The 18,105-nt window shown below is 39.7% G+C and overlaps 1 protein-coding gene and 1 pseudogene across 1 annotated transcript in view; one reads left to right on the top strand and one right to left on the bottom strand.

The window, feature by feature from the left end:
- Positions 1 to 18,105, top strand: part of ZNF484 (zinc finger protein 484) — a 358,371-nt gene that overhangs the window by 126,473 nt on the left and 213,793 nt on the right. The gene's annotated exons all lie outside the window — the stretch shown is intronic.
- LOC138081619 (U6 spliceosomal RNA) lies at positions 6,117 to 6,217 on the bottom strand (annotated as a pseudogene).

The raw sequence follows: 18,105 nt of genomic DNA, 5'->3' as shown, positions 1-18,105 counted from the left end.
CAATCCCTGGGATTCTCCAGGCAAGAACACTGGAGTGGGTTGCCATTTCCTTCTCCAATGCATGAAAGTGAAAAGTGAAAGTGAAGTCGCTCAGTCGTGTCTGACTCTTAGCAACCCCATGGACTGCAGCCCACCAGGCTCCTCCATCCATGGTATTTTCCAGGCAAGAGTGCTGGAGTGGGGTGCCATTGCCTTCTCTGATGTTGTCCTAGTCTGACACATATTGAACATAGGGTGAAACAACACAAATCTGACATCATTCTTGTTTTGTCTACCTGCCAACTAAAGCACACGCAGTAAACTAAGTGCCCCCAAAGACAGCACAGGGCGGGGACCCTATAAGTGGACATGAAGGAGTCCCAGAAGATACCACTTGAATTATCATGCTTTATCTTTTCCTTGTCAGGTCTTATGAGTGGGAGGACAACGACAAGTAATAACATTTGGGTGTTAAAACTTGGTTAAAAGGGGATGACCCAGAGAGATGTTATGGGGAGGGAGGTGCGGGGGGCGGTTCATGTTTGGGAATGCATGTACACCAGTGGTGGATTCATGTCAATGTATGGCAAAACCAATACAGTATTGTAAAGTAAAATAAAGTAAAAATAAAAATTAAAAAAAAATAACAGTGTTTAACTGGGGCTAACTTTTTAAAGAAAGCTCAGCACAGAAGAATTGATGCTTTTGAACTGTGGTATTGGAGAAGACTCTTGACAGTCCCTTGGACTGCAAGGAGATCCAACCAGTCCATCCTAAAGGAGATCAGTCCTGGGTGTTCACTGGAAAGACTGATGCTGAAGCTGAAACTCCAGTACTTTGGCCACCTGATGCGAAGAGATGACTCATTGGAAAAGACCCTGATGCTGGGAAATATTGAGGGCAGGAGGAGAAGGGGATGACAGAGGATGAGATGGTTGAACGGCATCACCGACTCAATGGACATGAGTTTGGGTAAACTCTGGGAGTTGGTGATGGGCAGGAAGGCCTGGCATTTCATGGGGTTGCAAAGAGTCAGACATGACTGAGCAAATGAACTGAACTGAACTGAACTTTTTACCAAGTGTGACCTGATGATACTTTTCTTCCAAGACTCTTCCTGTTATTAAATTCACAGTATTTTTAAATAAATATTTAATAATTAGCAGTCAGCTATTAATGGGCAACTCTCTTGGATGGAATAGTGGTTGGGAGAGTGAATAACAGAGGGAACAGAAACCTACAAGTCTAGCTTTCAAGTGTTGCTTGCTAAGACTGTGACCAAGACTCAAATACCAAGTTGTTAGTAGAGTCAAGAGGTTAAGTGTATAGATTTTGGTGTTGGCAGATATGGAAACTAATCACAGGTCTGCAAAGTTACCTGGGGGATGTGCCCCAGCAGGAATCCCAAGGACACCAGGACAGAGCAGATATATCTCTTCTGCTGCCATGAGTACAACCTTTGTGCTTGGCAATGCAATTCAATTCTGATGCAAACTCCTAGAGTTAGCATCAGACTTCACAGGTCCCCAACAAGACCATCCCCCTTTGAGATGCCAGCCGCAAGTTCAGGGATTCCCAGCCACTTATTCTTCTGACAAAATGGTTACAAGTCCAAGAGGCCCCCATAACTCTGGTTAGTGTCAACAATTCACTTAAATGACTCACAGAACTTAAGAAAGCACTATCCTTACAAATACAATTTTATTAAAAAGAATTCAAATAAGATGAGACAAAAGAGATACATAGGGTGACATCTGAAACTGTTATGAACACGAAGTTTCCATGCCCTTCCCCATGGAATCAGGGTGCATCACCTTCCTCAGACATTGATGTGTTCCCCAGCCAGGAAGCTTAACCAAGCTTCAATGTCCAGAGATTTTATTGGGATTTTATTGTGCAGCCATGATTGGTGGAGTCATTGGCCATGTGACTGAACCTAATCTCCAGCTTCTCTCTCCTCCCAGGAGATCATATTGGCTCAAAACCTCAATTCTCTAATTACATGGTTCATCTTTCTGGTGACCAATCTCTATTCTGAGTTATTTTGTTAGAAGAAACTCTGGTGTGATCCCAGAGGCTCATGAATAACAAAGATACTCTTCTTACTCAGGAAATTCCTAGGATTTAGTCTCCTTCCCAGGGACAAAGATCAGGCAAACTCTTTATAATAAGGAACAAGCTTCATACTCTGGGACACCAAGGGGAAAAACAGGATGGTGACATCCCAAAGACTGAACTTTTGTCTAAAAGCCATAGACACCAGTCCTGATATGCAATGGAACTTTAAATAGACCATATGATCAAATCCAAAATGTTCTGTTTAAACCAAAATACCGTTTACTGGGAGGGGCTTTCCAGATGGCTCAGTGGTAAAGAATCCACCCACCAATATAGGAGATACAGGAGACATGGGTCGGATCCCTGGTCAGGAAGATCCCTTTGAGCAGGGAATGGCAACCCACTCCAGTATTCTTGCCTGGGAAATCCCACAGACAGAAGGGCCTGGCGGGTTACAGTCCATGGGGTCACAAAGAGTCCAACATGACTGTGCACACTCCCACCCCCCACCCTCCCCTGCCCACACACACACTGTTTACTGGCAAGTCTAAAGCATCTGACTACCCCACAGATTGTGTGTTCCTGAGGGGGACCAAAGCAGTTTGGAGGCTATGAAACAGACTAGCACCAACCTAACTTATCAAATAAGTGATATAAATTTGAATAACACTATAGTATTTTGCAACTAGAATTTTTGAATATGCAATTTGAATGTTTTTATTAGGTGATTCAAATCATTGTACAAACTTTTTGGTGCCTTCTTCCACTTGCAGACCAAAGTTAACATTCAGGGCTAATTAACAAGAGAATGGTGCCTGGTGACTATGGAATCAGAACAGTGACAAACTGCCCTACATTCTCATTTTTTGACCCTTTTTCTTTCACTCCAGGTACCCTATTATCCTTCTATTTTCATGATGGAATGCTTTCCTTAGATATACTTGTAATATTTGTTTACATGTAGCCTCATTCACATTTGTACTGTATTTTCTTGAGGATACTTCAAAGGTCATTTAGGTTGACCTTTGAAGATTAACAAGTTTCCCTCAATATATACTTACCATCAAACCTGCAGGTTTACCTCATACTTGTATCCACTTTTAAATTGACTATGACTAAACAATTCCAAGGCCATAAAATTTTGAACTTACCCCAGAATTTGACCTTTATACAAGCTCAGTTCAGTTCATTTCAGTTCAGTCACTCAGTCGTGTCCGACTCTTTGCGACCCCATGAACCACAGCACGCCAGGCCTCCCTGTCCATCACCAACTCCCGGAGTTCACTCAAACTCATGTCCATTGAGTCAGTGATGCCATCCAACCATCTCATCCTCTGTCATCCCCTTCTCCTCCTGCCCCCAATCCCTCCCAGCATCAGAGTCTTTTCCAATGAGTCAACTCTTCTCAGGAGGTGGCCAAAGTACTGGAGATTCAGCTTTAGCATCATTCCTTCCAAAAACACCCAGGACTAATCTTCAGAATGGACTGGTTGGATCTCCTTGCAGTCCGAGGGACTCTGAAGAGTCTTCTCCAACACCACAGTTCAAAAGCATCAATTCTTCGGCACTCAGCTTTCTTCACAGTCCAACTCTTATATCCATACATGACTACTAAAAACCATAGCCTTGACTAGATAGACCTTTGTTGGCAAAGTAATGTCTCTGCTTTTGAATATGCTATCTAGGTTGGTCATAACTTTCCTTCCAAGGAGTAAGTGTCTTTTAATTTCATGGCTGCAGTCATCATCTGCAGTGATTTTGGAGCCTCCCAAAATAAAGTCTGACACTGTTTCCACTGTTTCCCCATCTATTTGCCATGAAGTGATGGGACCAGATGCCATGATCTTAGTTTTCTGAATGTTGAACTTTAAGCCAACTTTTTCACTCTCTTTCACTTTCATCAAGAGGATTTTAGTTCCTCTTCACTTTCTGCCATAAGGGTGGCATCATCTGCATATCTGAGGTTATTGATATTTCTCCTGGCAATCTTGATTCCAGCTTGTGCTTCTTCCAGCCCAGCGTTTCTCATGATGTACTCTGCATAGAAGTTAAATAAGCAGGGTGATGATATACAGCCTTGAAGTACTCCTTTTCCTATTTGGAACCAGTCTGTTGTTCCATGTCCGATTCTAACTGTTGCTTCCTGACCTGCACATAGGTTTCTCAAGAGGCAGGTTAGGTGGTCTGGTATCCCCATCTCTTTCAGAATTTTCCACAGTTTATTGTGATCCACACAGTCAAAGGCTTTGGCATAGTCAATAAAGCAGAAATAGATGTTTTTCTGGAACTCTCCTGCTTTTTCCATGATCCAGCAGATGTTGGCAATTTGATCTCTGGTTCCTCTGCCTTTTCTAAATCCAACTTGAACATCTGGAATTTCACGGTTCACGTATTGCTGAAGCCTGGCTTGGAGAATTTTGAGCATTACTTTACTAGCGTGTGAGGTGAGTGCAATTGTGCAGTAGTTTGAGCATTCTTTGGCATGACCTTTCTTTGGGATTGGAATGAAAACTGACCTTTTCCAGTCCTGTGGCCACTGCTGAGTTTTCCAAATTTTCTGGCATATTGAGTGCAGCACTTTCACAGCATCATCCTTCAGGATTTGAAATAGCTCAACTGCGATTCCATCACCTTCTATACAAGCTAGAACCTTTTAAAATGGTGTTTTCTTGACATTTTGTTGTTCACTTGAAGCCTTTACTTGTCTTTCACTGGTGGGGCATGAATAAAGAATGAGATTACCTCAGATGGGACTGGGATGGTAGTAAGCATTACAGAGAAGCTTAAAGCAGTGAGGAGAGAAGCTCAAAAATATGATACTACCTCTGTCTTGGGTGGATCTCAAATGTGTAGGTTTTCAATTTTCCAGAATCATTAAATGAAAAGGCAGCTGTTCAGAGACTCAAGGACTGTGACTGAACATGGCATTTAGCTTCAGTGAATTAGCACATAGCATCTGCCTTTTATGCTTGATGCTTCAGAAGCACTCTGAAGACTGGTAATCCATGGGTCTAAAAGACTAGAGTTGAAGACATGAATGCTTTCCTAGTTATATACACCTAATCCTATTTTATCTACCACCCACACCATGTATGGTTTAGTCAAGATTCTCTCACAGAGCAGCCTTTCAGAAGAAGAAAAAGTTATTTTTGTCAGCTGCCAAGTGGAGCAGACTGGGTGTTATATCTGTTTTCTCTCTTGGGAGTGGTCATGGGTTCTCACATGTCCCATGAGAAACATGCCTCAGAAAACAAGTCATGCTGTGAACCAGATAGTATCACTAGAAACCCTCCCAGAAATCAATGTGAGCCTCAGCTGACCCTGCACCAATGCCCCATGTGTAGGATCCCTTGCACTGGCAGCCACAAACTTCTGAGACTCAGAAACTCAAGTCCAAAAGAAGAGTTATGATCACCCCTCCAAACTCCTTCTATCTGAGGTTCCTGCCCTAGGCACTGGCACCACCATCCATCCAGAAACATGGAGATCTTTCTTGATTGGTTTCTTCCCTCACCCCACATAGCAATCTTTCAACAAGTTCAGTCACTGGCCCTCTGACTTTTCTCAGATTTATTAATATCCACTTCTCTTCACCTCAGCCTCAACACCCTAGTTCAAGCAACTTCCATCTCTCTTCTGAAGAACCCTGACACTTCCCAACTGGCCAGCCACATCCATTGCCACTCTATCCACTTTCCATCCTAGTCCATGGCAATTTTTTAAAACATATTTCTGTTGCTGTCCTGATGAAGGCTCAACAACAATATCCCCCTGATCTCAGGACAAATATCAATATCTAGATTTTCTATGGCCTTTTCTCTGCCTGTGACCCTGGCCTCATCTCAGGCCATAAAACATCCTCCAAATCTTGACAAACCAGCCCTGCTGGCTTTCCTCTCATCCATGATCTCTCTTCCCACAAGACATTGGTACCTGCTGTCCTCTCTGTCTGCAATGGAACCATCCCAACACCATACCCCCTTTTATACTGTGGCAAAATATACCTAACACAAAATTTACCATTTTAACCAATTTAAGTATATACTTTATTAGCATTTAACACTTTCACATTGTTATGCAAACATATAGAACACTTCACAAATTTGTATATCATCCTTTAACAGAGGCCATGCTAATTGTATTGTTCCAATTTTAGTCTCTGTGCTGCTGAAGTGAGCACTTTCTCCCTTTTGACTGTAAAGTTCTTTTGACTCCTCCTGCGTTTATTCAGGGAAGCCTTCCAAGACCAAGTCCATCACAAGTCATACATCCCCTTGACTGCCCAGCACCCAGTGTGAGTTTTATGCTTGATTCCATTGATGTCTGTTCTCTTTCACTAAATATGAACTCCTTAAAGGCAGTTCTCATTGTCTAAAGGAATGCTAGGTACACAATGGAAGCTCAGTGTATCCTAGTTAAATGAATAAACAAAGAAATGCAATTCTACCTTCAGTGAAGATCATCTTTGACATTATAGAAAACTCTGTAGTTCTACATTGCCTTGAATTCCATTCCAGACAAGGAACTTGACTTTTGAAAAACTAAAATCATTGATGAAGGGTGTTTTTTTCCCCTTTTTTCAAAGAGAAGACTTATTAATTCAGACTTTATCTTTCATAAAAGAGGAAAATACCTGATAACCTTTATTTTTATATTAATTGAATATTTATATTTATTTTTCTGTTTTATAATTGTATTCATTTTTCTATGAGATCCTTATTTTTTTTTAATTTTTATTGGAGTAGAGTTGGCTTACAATGTTGTGTTCATTTCTGTTGTACAGCACAATGAATCAGTTATACATATACATATATCCGTTCTTTTAGATTTTTTTTCCATATAAGTCATTATAGAGTATTGACTAGGTTCCCTGTGCTATATTGAAGGTCCTTACTAGTTATCTATTTTATGTATAATAGTGTGTACATTACTTTGCCAACTAAGGTCCGTCTAGTCAAGGCTATGGTTTTTCCTGTGGTCACGTATGGATGTGAGAGTTGGACTGTGAAGAAGGCTGAGCACTGAAGAATTGATGCTTTTGAACTGTGGTGTTGGAGAAGACTCTTGAGAGTCCCTTGGACTGCAAGGAGATCCAACCAGTCCATTCTGAAGGAGATCAGCCCTGGGATTTCTTTGCAAGGAATGATGCTAAAGCTGAAACTCCGGTACTTTGGCCACCTCATGCGAAATGTTGACTCATTGGAAAAGACTCTGATGCTGGGAGGGATTGGGGGCAGGAGGAGAAGGGGACAACCGAGGATGAGATGGTTGGATGGCATCATGGACTCGATGGATGTGAGTCTGAGTGAACTCCGGGAGTTGGTGATGGACAGGGAGGCCTGGCGTGCTGGGATTCATGGGGTCGCAAAGAGTCGGACACGACTGACTGAACTGAACTGAACTGATATTTTAAATAAGTTCATTTATACTGTTTCTTTTAAGAGTCCACATATAGGCAATATCATATGATATTCTTTAAACAGTAGGTTTTCCTTTGATTCTATTCATCAAGATTTCACACTTATTGAATCTACACTAAGACCTCTGAAGGAGTTTGTAATTTACAAAAACTAATGTAAACTATAGCTTATTTTGCCAAAGCCTGAAAGGTACCCATCATGATGCTGCCCCACCACATCAGCAGAGAAGTCCCCACCACTCATTGGGGCTGATAGTGGGGTCTGGACATGGCTCTCCCTGGAACCTGAGGTATGTCTGCACCCATCAAGTTCATGGAGAACTTGTCATTCCTGACTTCAAGAAGTCCTGCAATGGGCCAGACTGGGATAGATTTGAGATTTCACAAGAACAAGGATGACAGCCCTGAATTATAGAAAGAACAGCTGACATGAACATGACCCTTCACACTTTATGGGTTGTTCATAACATCAGGAGCTCTTAGGGAGCAACATCAACAACGGCATCTTCAGTTTAAAGATGAGAGGAAAACATTCAGAGGTCAAGCAACTAGTCCAACATCCCTCAGCCAGTAGCCAGGTCAGATTTAGCATGTAGTTTTGATGACTAAACCCTTGCTTTATTAACTCTACTTTGCTCAATATGTCAATAACTACTACAATTTTTTCAAAGGAAAGGTCAATGCCAACAGCATCCTAGAAATGGTATAAATAAATTCCTCTGGCCACTTTGCACCAGAGGTGAATTCATAGAAAGTAGAAAGAAATGTGGCCTGTGCTTATAAGGCCCTTTAATGAGGCGCCGATTCATTGGAAAAGACCGTGATGCTCAGAAAGATTGAGGGCAAGAGGAGAAAGGAGTGACAGAGGATGAGATGATTGGATGACATCACTGACTCAGTGGACATGAGTTTGGGCAAACTCTGAGAGATAGTGAAGGACAGAGAAGCCTGACATGCTACAATCCATGGGGTTGCAAAGAGTCAGTCATGACTTAGTGACTGAACGACAACAATGTGCTCAAACACTTAACTTACCACTTTAATTGCATACTTTGTGGTTATTCAATAAGTGTGTTTGATTCACTGGCTGATCAAAAGTCTAGAGGTATCTACCACATGATGATCAAGACTGCTTGTTAACACACAAAACCCTAAAAATTCTGGGTCCATGAGTTATCCCCAGGCTCTCGTTCCACTGTGTCCAGGCTTGAAGCTGTTTCCTGTCCTGGCATTCTGCAAAGTTTCACTTAATGCCGTCTGCCTCCAAGCACAGCCTCGGATAGGCTGGGTCTGCTGGTTTTCCTCTAAATCTTGCCTGTTCCCACCCTCTTCATTGAAAACATGGTGAAAAACACACTAATCTCTTGGATCAAAGTGAGAACAAAATGCATAATTCTCCCACTGCAGGATCAGAGCATGCTTAGATAACCCTGTTGGCTTTTGGCTGAGGAGGTGTTGAAAGGGAGAGAGGCGCCTGTCATGAGGTCATGGACCAAAACCTTCAGACACTTGTCGCCTTGCCACCACCACCCATGTTCATACTTGGCCCCACTGAGCCAAAGTTTCCAGTGACCAAAAATGTCCCTCAGTCTGGCATTTCCCATCTCCCAGTTAGGTTTTCCTTTCTTCATATCTATAAATCTGCCTTTTGTCACCTCTGCCACATGTTCCCCACAGCTCCCTATGGCCCTTACCTCCTCTCCCCTTGGTCACAGCTCATTTTTTTTAGCATCAACTGTCAAAAATCTAACTGGAGGTCTTCCCTGATGCTTAGTGAGAAAGAATCCACCTGCCAATGCAGGAGACACAGGTTCAATCCATGATTGGGGAAGATCTCACATGCCTTGTGGCAACTAAGCCTGTGTGCCACAACTACTGAGCCTTTGCTCTAGAGCCCAAGAGCCACAACTAAGGAACACATGTGCTACAACTACTGAAACCCCACACCCTAGAGCCCGTGTTCCACAATGGGAGAAAGCTAAGTGTAGACCCTGTAGGCTGCTACTACAGGAAGCCCACACACAGCAATGAAGAGCCAGTACAGCCAAAAATAAATAAATGAAATCTAACTGGAGCAGAATGTAAATAATTCAGCTCTACTCACTCAGCAATGTATGCACACATCCCACAAACTTTTATTATCTATCTCCATCTTAGGTATTCCAAGGCTCCTTTGTTTAAAAAAGAAATCTTTCCAGGGTTCCTTCTTCTCTTACTTCAGTGATTTCAACTTTCTACTAAAAGACAAAATGTGATCCACTGGAGAATGGAATGGCAAACCACTCCAGTATCCTTGACTCAAGAACCCCATCAACAGTATGAAAAGTCATATTTATGTTAAGTAATACCTTATATATAGCACTTAAAATAGGTTTTACAGTTTAGAATATAAGATATAAAGAATCTCAAACATTTCAATCATTTACAATCATGAAGTACCCTACTGAAACATAATCACTGGCCCTGAACACATATATTATCTATTACTATGTAATTATTTCAAAACGTACTGACTTAATAATAAATATCTATTATCTCTTACAGTTTATTTGAGGTAAAAGAACTTAGGGTGGTTTTGGCTCTCTGTCTCTCACAAGGTTGTAGTAGGCAAGGGGTGTCAGGATCTGATAGCTTGATGAGCTGGAAAACCAACATGCATATTGGCCAATTCATGTGGCTGGCAGCAGGTACTGGTTGTTGGTACCTAGCCTCTACCTAGATGGTACCTAGTTCTCTACCATATGGGCTTCTCCACAAAGCTGATTGAATATCTCCATGATTTGATGGCTGGCTTCCCACAGAGCAAATGTGATGAGAGAGGTGGAGGTTATATCCTATTTATGGCCCGCTCTCAACAGTCACATAACATCACTTCTATTCATTAGAAATAAGTCACTATGTCCAGCCAGCATTCAAGGGGATAGGAATTTAGCTGTACATTTTGAAGAGACAGATGTCATAATTTGCAGGCATGTTTTAAAATCATCAGTGGTTATATAGAGATGGAAATTATTTTAAAGCTTTATAGTTTATTTTGAGGTACAATTTATGTAAAGTAAAACTCATAAATCTTAAGTGTACAGCTGAGTAGTTTTACATGAGTATATACCTAAGTAATCACCACCTAGATCAAAATATAGATTTTGTTGTGTATAATATATAATATTTTCATCATCTTAGAAAGTTTCATTATGTGAATTACACTGAATTTTCTATGTACACAATCACCATGTACAAACAAAGACACCTCTAGCTTTTTGTGTCTCATCTTTGTAGCTTGCCTTTACTTTTGATTTTCCCTACTGTTTGGGACCTCCAGTTGTATAGATGTGATGTGGGTGGACATCCTTGTCTTGTTCTCAACTTAGGAGAATATGTTCAGTATATCACCATAGGTAAAGTAAAGTGTTAGTCACTCATTCATGTCTGACTCTTTGTGATCCCATGGACTATAGCCCACCAGGCTCTTCTGTCCCTGTGATTCTCCAGGCAAGAATACTGGAGTGGGTTGCCATTCCCTTCTCCAGGGATCAAACACAGCTCTCTTGCATTGCAGGTAGATACTTTACCATCTGAGCCACCTGGGAAGCCCAATATTTCACCATATTTACCTGTAAGTGGCTTGTAGATAATTTTGATCAGATTAAGGAAGCTCCATTCCTAATTTGGTTAAGTTTTGGCTATAGACATATAAAGAAAAATCAGAGCTCATAAATTTACTACTTGCTCCTAAACATTAAACATTAGCTAGAGTATTGTCTTTACCTGCAAATGTCCCTTATCTAATTTAGAGAAAAATCATGCCCGGTCTACACATTAAAAAAAAAAATTGCCAGAGCAGTCTTCAATTTCCAAATATACCAGTCTTCAAAAATGTATTTGTCAGTCCTTTGTAAATTGGAAGATATTCTGACATGGAAGCTTAATTATGTTTGGCACTTAACTATATAAGCCAGCTAGAAAAGTGTATTTAATCTACTTTGTGCTCAAAGTTACTGTCACAGTTACTGGTGGGGGATGGTGGTGGAATTCTGGGGAGAAATGGAAGAAAGAAGAGAGAAAGCAGCAGCAGCAGCAGCTACAGCTCATGGGGAAGACAGTTCTTGTCACAGACTACCACACAACCCCAGATCTGGGTGTAACTGCCATTTACAAATTAGCATCACATGAATCAGGGTTCTCTGAAGCCCACCGTATGAAGCCCGTGATGAAGAATTTTTAAATGTCTCAGCACCCAGCACATGTAGCTCTAAAAGCAATAAAGTTTAAAATAAGAACATTGGAATAGCACTGACAAAGTGGTCTCCAAACTCATTGTCACATTTACTCTTCACAGCAGCCCTGTGAGGTTAACAGATGAGGGTATTGAGGTTTAGAGACATTTAGTAACTTGCCAAAGATCTCTCGGGCTAGAACACTTGCACCCAAGACCCGATCCAAGACTTAGGGCATGCAAACTTCATTGCATCGTGTTGACAACAGATTGCCATTTTTTATGTATTCTCTTAATTCCTGCAACAGATGTGTCATGCTTAATGTAATTTTTTTGATTGTTCATTAAAGATTGTTCATCTTTTATTATTATATATTTTAGTAGTGGAAGAAATGATTATGGTCGTATATATATATATATGAAAATTATGAAGGCCACGGTTTAGATTAACTTAAAAGACATTTTCAATGAAGTCACCCTTTTTCTCCTTCAGAGTGGTCCTTGAGCATCAGTCAGTGTTTGGTGGTTGCTCTAGTAAGGCTTTGCTTCATTAATTTTGGTTGCTAAGTAAGGAGAGCCACCTTTATCTGGGTGATTCAAAGTCATGCTTCTCCTGTGAACTGCTCTAATCTTGGGCTTGCTGGCAGATAGGCTTGCAACCCAAAATAAGACTTACTTCTCACCTACTCATTTTCTGTTCAAATCCTCCTTTATAGTAGGATGAAAAGCTAGGAGTTGATATCTTCTTTGCAGTTTCTGTGATTACTTGTCCTAGAGGTTTCCAGATCTGAAATACATAACAACTTGCAAATCCAAGAGCTGCAATACCCAGCCTCACAGCCATCAAATTTCTTGCCAGTCCACAGTCAAATATTGGCATCTAATAGCTTGGGGAGGGGGGGAAGGGTGAGGGTTGTAGTGCAGGCCCTCAAAAGAGATGGCAACACTGCCAAGGGCTTAATGTAACTTTAGATGTTACTTTGATGTAAATTGAAGTGACTGTTCTAAAAATGACTATTTTTAAATCCCAAGCCTTGATTACAGTGCATTTAGACATTTGGTTTAGCAAATTATTTCTTAATCCACCTCCATGTATGTACCTTTTTCACATTTTAGAAATCCTGTTCCAAAACATCTATCAATATAGCACTTGTCAAATAAATTTTGACCTGTCTTTAAAAAAAAGGAATTCTGTTTCAGATGACAAGGTATGAAACTGGGACAAAGCTGATAAGGAAACAGTTCTATAATTTGGCAAGTATCCTAAACATTACCCACCATAAGACTAATAATAATGATGAAAATCGTTCAGCATCATCATTTCATTCATATCAGCACATCTGTTTCCCACTGCCATATGCAAGGTCCTGCCGTGGACATTCAAGTCATTAGCAAGCAAACCTCAATTTACTAATACCTCCTTATGTAATAGATATTGAGAACATATTTGTTCTTCAAATGGAAAAACACAAAGTATATATAAGGCACTGAAGGATGTACACATTTTAGATGTTAGGTTGATTTTTACAGTACATGGTGTTCTGCAAGGGTGCTTTTGAGACCAGATACGCAGGCAGTGGTGAGCAGGTGAAGGATGTCTCTGGTCTCCATTTACCAAAGTCCCATTTAGAAAAGGACATTCAAATGCACCAGAGGGGAATGACATCAGGGCACAGACAGGCCTGGTGATCCCATTTCTAAGTGAGGCAACTGTGGATCCATCCAAAGGGCTGATAAAAGGGCAACTAATTGGGCTGGATATATGCCAGGGTAACTATGACATAAAGATCCAGCAGGACAGTGAAGGGAATCTCAATGTTAAAATAATAAATGACAGCCTCTAGGGAAGATAGATTCTATTTTCTTAAACTTTTTTTTATTAATATTTGAGCCAGATGACATCAGTGTCAAATATGAAAGGGCATATTTCCAAAGGCTGTTAATACTAGTCTCATTTGCTATGTAAACAAGAACAGAAGTCATCAAAGCCAGAATGCCATTACTCCTTGGATTCTGAACATTCTAGAAGAGCTTATTGCTCTGTTTTTATTACTGTTGCTATTAAATCATTGATTGGATCATCCCATGGAACATGAAAGTTTATAGCAAGATTGATTTTTCCGAAAGTAAAGCAGCAAAAGTATTTTAGTGTGGCTTAGACCTCCTTAATTTTCTGAAGTTCTCTTAAGGAAGAAAGCCAGTGGTATTAACAGTTGGTAGGCAGGATTTCAAAGGCTTTTTAATGGCTCTGGTTGCATGAAATCTTTTTTAAAAATTACCACCCCTTTAGACATTTATTTTAAAGTGTCTATCATGGCTTTGATGACTGCCAATCTAGGTTTCAGACCTCTCCTTAGCTGCCATGTGACTAGTACATCACTTCCCACAGATAAAAGGATGGCAAGAACCCCTATCCTCACTGGAAGAATCAGAGGATAGACACTGGCAAGAACTCTGTCTTTTCTGGAGGTCATCAGAGAAAATAAGGTGTTCTGTCATCCTTCCCTAATAGGTGATTTCTTCAGCTAATTATTATTTCCTTTAAACGTAGTTTCTACAAAATATCACAGGAAATTCGTTTTATACTCTTTCTTTTTTTAACATATTTATTTATTTATTTATTTAAATTTATTTTAATTGGAGGCTAATTACTTTACAATATTATAGTGGTTTTTGCCATACATTGACATGAATCAGCCATGGGTGTACACGTGTCCCCCATCCTGAACACCCCTCTCACCTCCCTTCCCATCCCATCCCTCACAGTCATCCCAGTTCACCAGCCCTGAGAGCCCTGTCTCATGCATTGAACCTGGACTGGTGATCTATTTCACATATGGTAATATACATGTTTCAATGCTATTCTCTCAAATCATCCCACCTTTGTCTTCTCCCACAGAGTCCAAAAGTCTCTTCTTTACATCTGTGTCTCTTTTGCTATCTCACATATAGGGTCATCGTTTCCATCTTTCTAGATTCCATATATATGCATTAATATACTATATTGGTGTTTTTCTTTCTGACTTACTTCACTCTGTATATTAGGTTCCAGTTTCATCCACCTCATTAGAACTGATTCAAATGCATTCTTTTTAATAGTTGAGTAATATTCCATTGTGTATATGTACCACAGCTATCTTATCAATTCGTCTGCCCATGGACATCTACGTTGTTGCATGTCCTAGCTATTGTAGACAGTGCTGTGATGAACATTGGGGTATACGTGTCTCTTTCAACTCTGATTTCCTCGGTGTGTATGCTCATCAGTGGGATTGCTGGGTCGTATGGCAGTTCTATTTCCAGTATTTTAAGGAATCTCCACACTGTTCTCAATAGTGGCTGTACTAGTTTGCATTCCCATCAACAGTGTAAGAGGGTTCCCTTTTCTCCACACTCTCTCCAACATTTACTGTTTGTAGACTTCTTGATAACAGCCATTCTGACCAGGGTGAGAAGATACCTTATTGTGGTTTTGATTTGCATTTCTCTGATAATGAGTGATGCTGAGCATCTTTTCATGTGTTTGTAAGCCATCTGTATGTCTTCTTTGGAGAAATGTCTGTTTAATTCTTTGACCCATTTTTTGATTGGGTCGTTTATTTTTCTGGAATTGAGCTGCAGGAGCTGCTTTTATATTTTTGCCTCCTTTGTCAATGATAAGGTGTCCATAGGTGTGTGGCTTTATCTCTGGGCTTTCTATTTTGTTCCATTGATCTATTCTGTTTTTGTGCCATTACCAAACTTTCTTGATGACTGTAGCTTTGTAGTATAGTCTGAAGTCAGGCAGGTTGATTCCATTCTTCTTTCTCAAGATTGCTTTGGCTACTCGAAATTTTTTGTATTTCCATACAAATTGTGAAGTTATTTGTTCTAGTTCTCTGAAAAATATCATTCATAGCTTGATAGGGATTGCATTGAATCTATAGATTGCTTTGGGTTGTATACTCATTTTCACTATATTGATTCTTCCATTCCATGAACATAGTATATTTCTCCATCTATTTGTGTCATCTTTGATTTCTTTCATCAGTGTTTTATAGTTTTCTATATATAGGTCTTTTGTTTCTTTAGGTAGATTTATTCCTAAATATTTTGTTCTTTTCATTGCAATGGTGAATGGAATTGTTTCCTTAATTTCTCTTTTTGTTCTCTCCTTGTTAGTGTATAGGAATGAAAGGGATTTCTCTGTGTTAATTTTATATCCTGCAACTTTACTATATTCATTGATTAGCTCTAGTAATTTTCTTGTGGAGTCTTTAGGCTTTTCTATGTACAGGATCATGTTATCTGCAAACAGTGAGAGTTTTACTTCTTCCTTTCCAATCTGGATTCCTTTTATTTCTTTTTCTTCTCTGACTGCTGTGGCTGAAACTTCCAAAACTATGTTGAATAGTAGTGGTGAGAGTGGGCATGCTTGTCTTGTTCCTGACTTTAGGGGAAATTCTTTCTATTTTTCACCATTGAGGATAGTATTTGCTGTGGGTTTATCATATATAGCTTTTATTATGTTGAGGTATGTTCCTTCTATGCCTGCTTTCTGGAGAAGGTTTTTTTTTTAATATCATAAATGGATGTTGAATTTTGTCAAAGGCTTTCTCTGCATCTATTGAGATAATCATATGGTTTTTATCTTTCAATTTATTAATGTGGTTTATCACATTGATTGATTTGTAAATGTTGAAGAATCCTTGCATCCCTGGGATAAAGCCCACTTGGTCATGATGTATGATCTTTTTAATATGTTGTTGGATTCTGTTTGCTAGAATTTTGTTAAGGATTTTTGCATCTATGTTCACCAGGGATATTGGCCTGTAGTTTTCTTTTTTTGTGGCATCTTTGTCTGGTTTTGATATTAGGGTGATGGCGGCCTCATAGAATGAGTTTGTAAGTTTACCTTCCTCTGCAATTTTCTGGAAGAGTTTGAGTAGGATAGGTGCTCTTCTCTAAATTTTTGGTAGAATTCAGCTGTGAAGCTGTCTGGTCCTGGGCTTTCGTTTGTTGGAAGATTTCTGATTACAGTTTTTATTTCCATGTTTGTGATGGGTCTGTTAAGATTTTCTATTTCTTCCTGGTTCAGTTTTGGAAATTTGTACTTTTCTAAGAATTTGTCCATTTCTTCCAAGATGTCCATTTTATTGTCATATAGTTGCTGATAGTAGTCGCTTATGATCCTTTGTATTTCTGTGTTGTCTGTTGTGATGTCTCCATTTTCATTTCTAATTTTGTTAATTTGATTCTTCTCTCTTTTTTTCCTGATGAGTCTGGCTAATGGTTTGTCTACTTCTCAAAGAACCAGCTTTTAGCTTTGTTGAGTTTTGCTATGGTCTCCTTTGTTTCTTTTTCATTTATCTCTGTGCTAATTTTTATGATTCCTTTCCTTCTAATAACCTGGGGTTCTTTTTTTTCTAGTTGCTTTAGGTGTAGAGTTAGATTATTTATTTGATTTTTCTCTTGTTTCTTAAGGTAATCTTATATTGCTATGAACCTTCCCCTTAGTGCTGCTTTTACTGAATCCCATAGGTTTGAGGTTGTTGTGTTTTCATTTTCATTCATTTCTATGCATATTTTGATTTCTTTTTTGATTTCTTCTGTGATTTGTTGGTTATTCAGAAGCATGTTGTTTAGCTTCTATATGTTTGTATTTTTTAATAGTTTTTTTTTTTTTCCTGTGCTGCTGCTGCTGCTAAGTCGCTTCAGTCGTGTCCGACTCTGTGCGACCCCATAGACAGAAGCCCACCAGGCTCCCCCGTCCCTGGGATTCTCCAGGCAAGAACACTGGAGTGGGTTGCCATTTCCTTCTTCAATGCGTGAAAGTGAAAAGTGAAAGGGAAGTCACTCAGTTGACATCTAATCTTACCGCACTGTGATCAGAAAAGATGCTTGGAATTATTTCAATTTTTTAAAATTTACCAAGGCTAGATTTATGGCCCAGGATGCGATCCATCCTGGAGAAGGTTTCATGTACACTTGAGAAAAAGGTTAGATTCATTGTTTTGGGGTGAAACGTCCTATAGATATCAATTAGGTCTAACTGGTCAAGTGTATCATTTAAAGTTTGTGTTTCCTTGCTAATTTTCTGTTTAGTTGATCTATCCATAGGTGTCAGTGGAGTATTAAAGTCTCCCATTATTATTGTTACTGTTAATTTCCCCTTTCATACTTGTTAGCATTTGCCTTACATATTGCAGTGCTCCTATGTTGGGTGCATATATTTTTATAATTGTTATATCTTCTTCTTGGATTGATCCTTTGATCATTATGTAGTGGCCTTCTTTGTCTCTTTTCACAGCCTTTGTTTTAAAGTCTATTTTATTGGATATGAATATTGCTACTCCTGCTTTCTTTCAGTCTCTTTTTGTGTGAAATATCTTTTTCCAGCCCTTCACTTTCAGTCTGTATGTGTCCCTTGTTTTGAGGTGGGTCTCTTGTAGACAGC

Source organism: Capricornis sumatraensis, chromosome 6 (assembly GCF_032405125.1).
Source record: "Capricornis sumatraensis isolate serow.1 chromosome 6, serow.2, whole genome shotgun sequence".
Classification (NCBI taxonomy): domain Eukaryota; kingdom Metazoa; phylum Chordata; class Mammalia; order Artiodactyla; family Bovidae; genus Capricornis; species Capricornis sumatraensis.
This window is presented reverse-complemented; position numbering and strand designations above follow the sequence as displayed.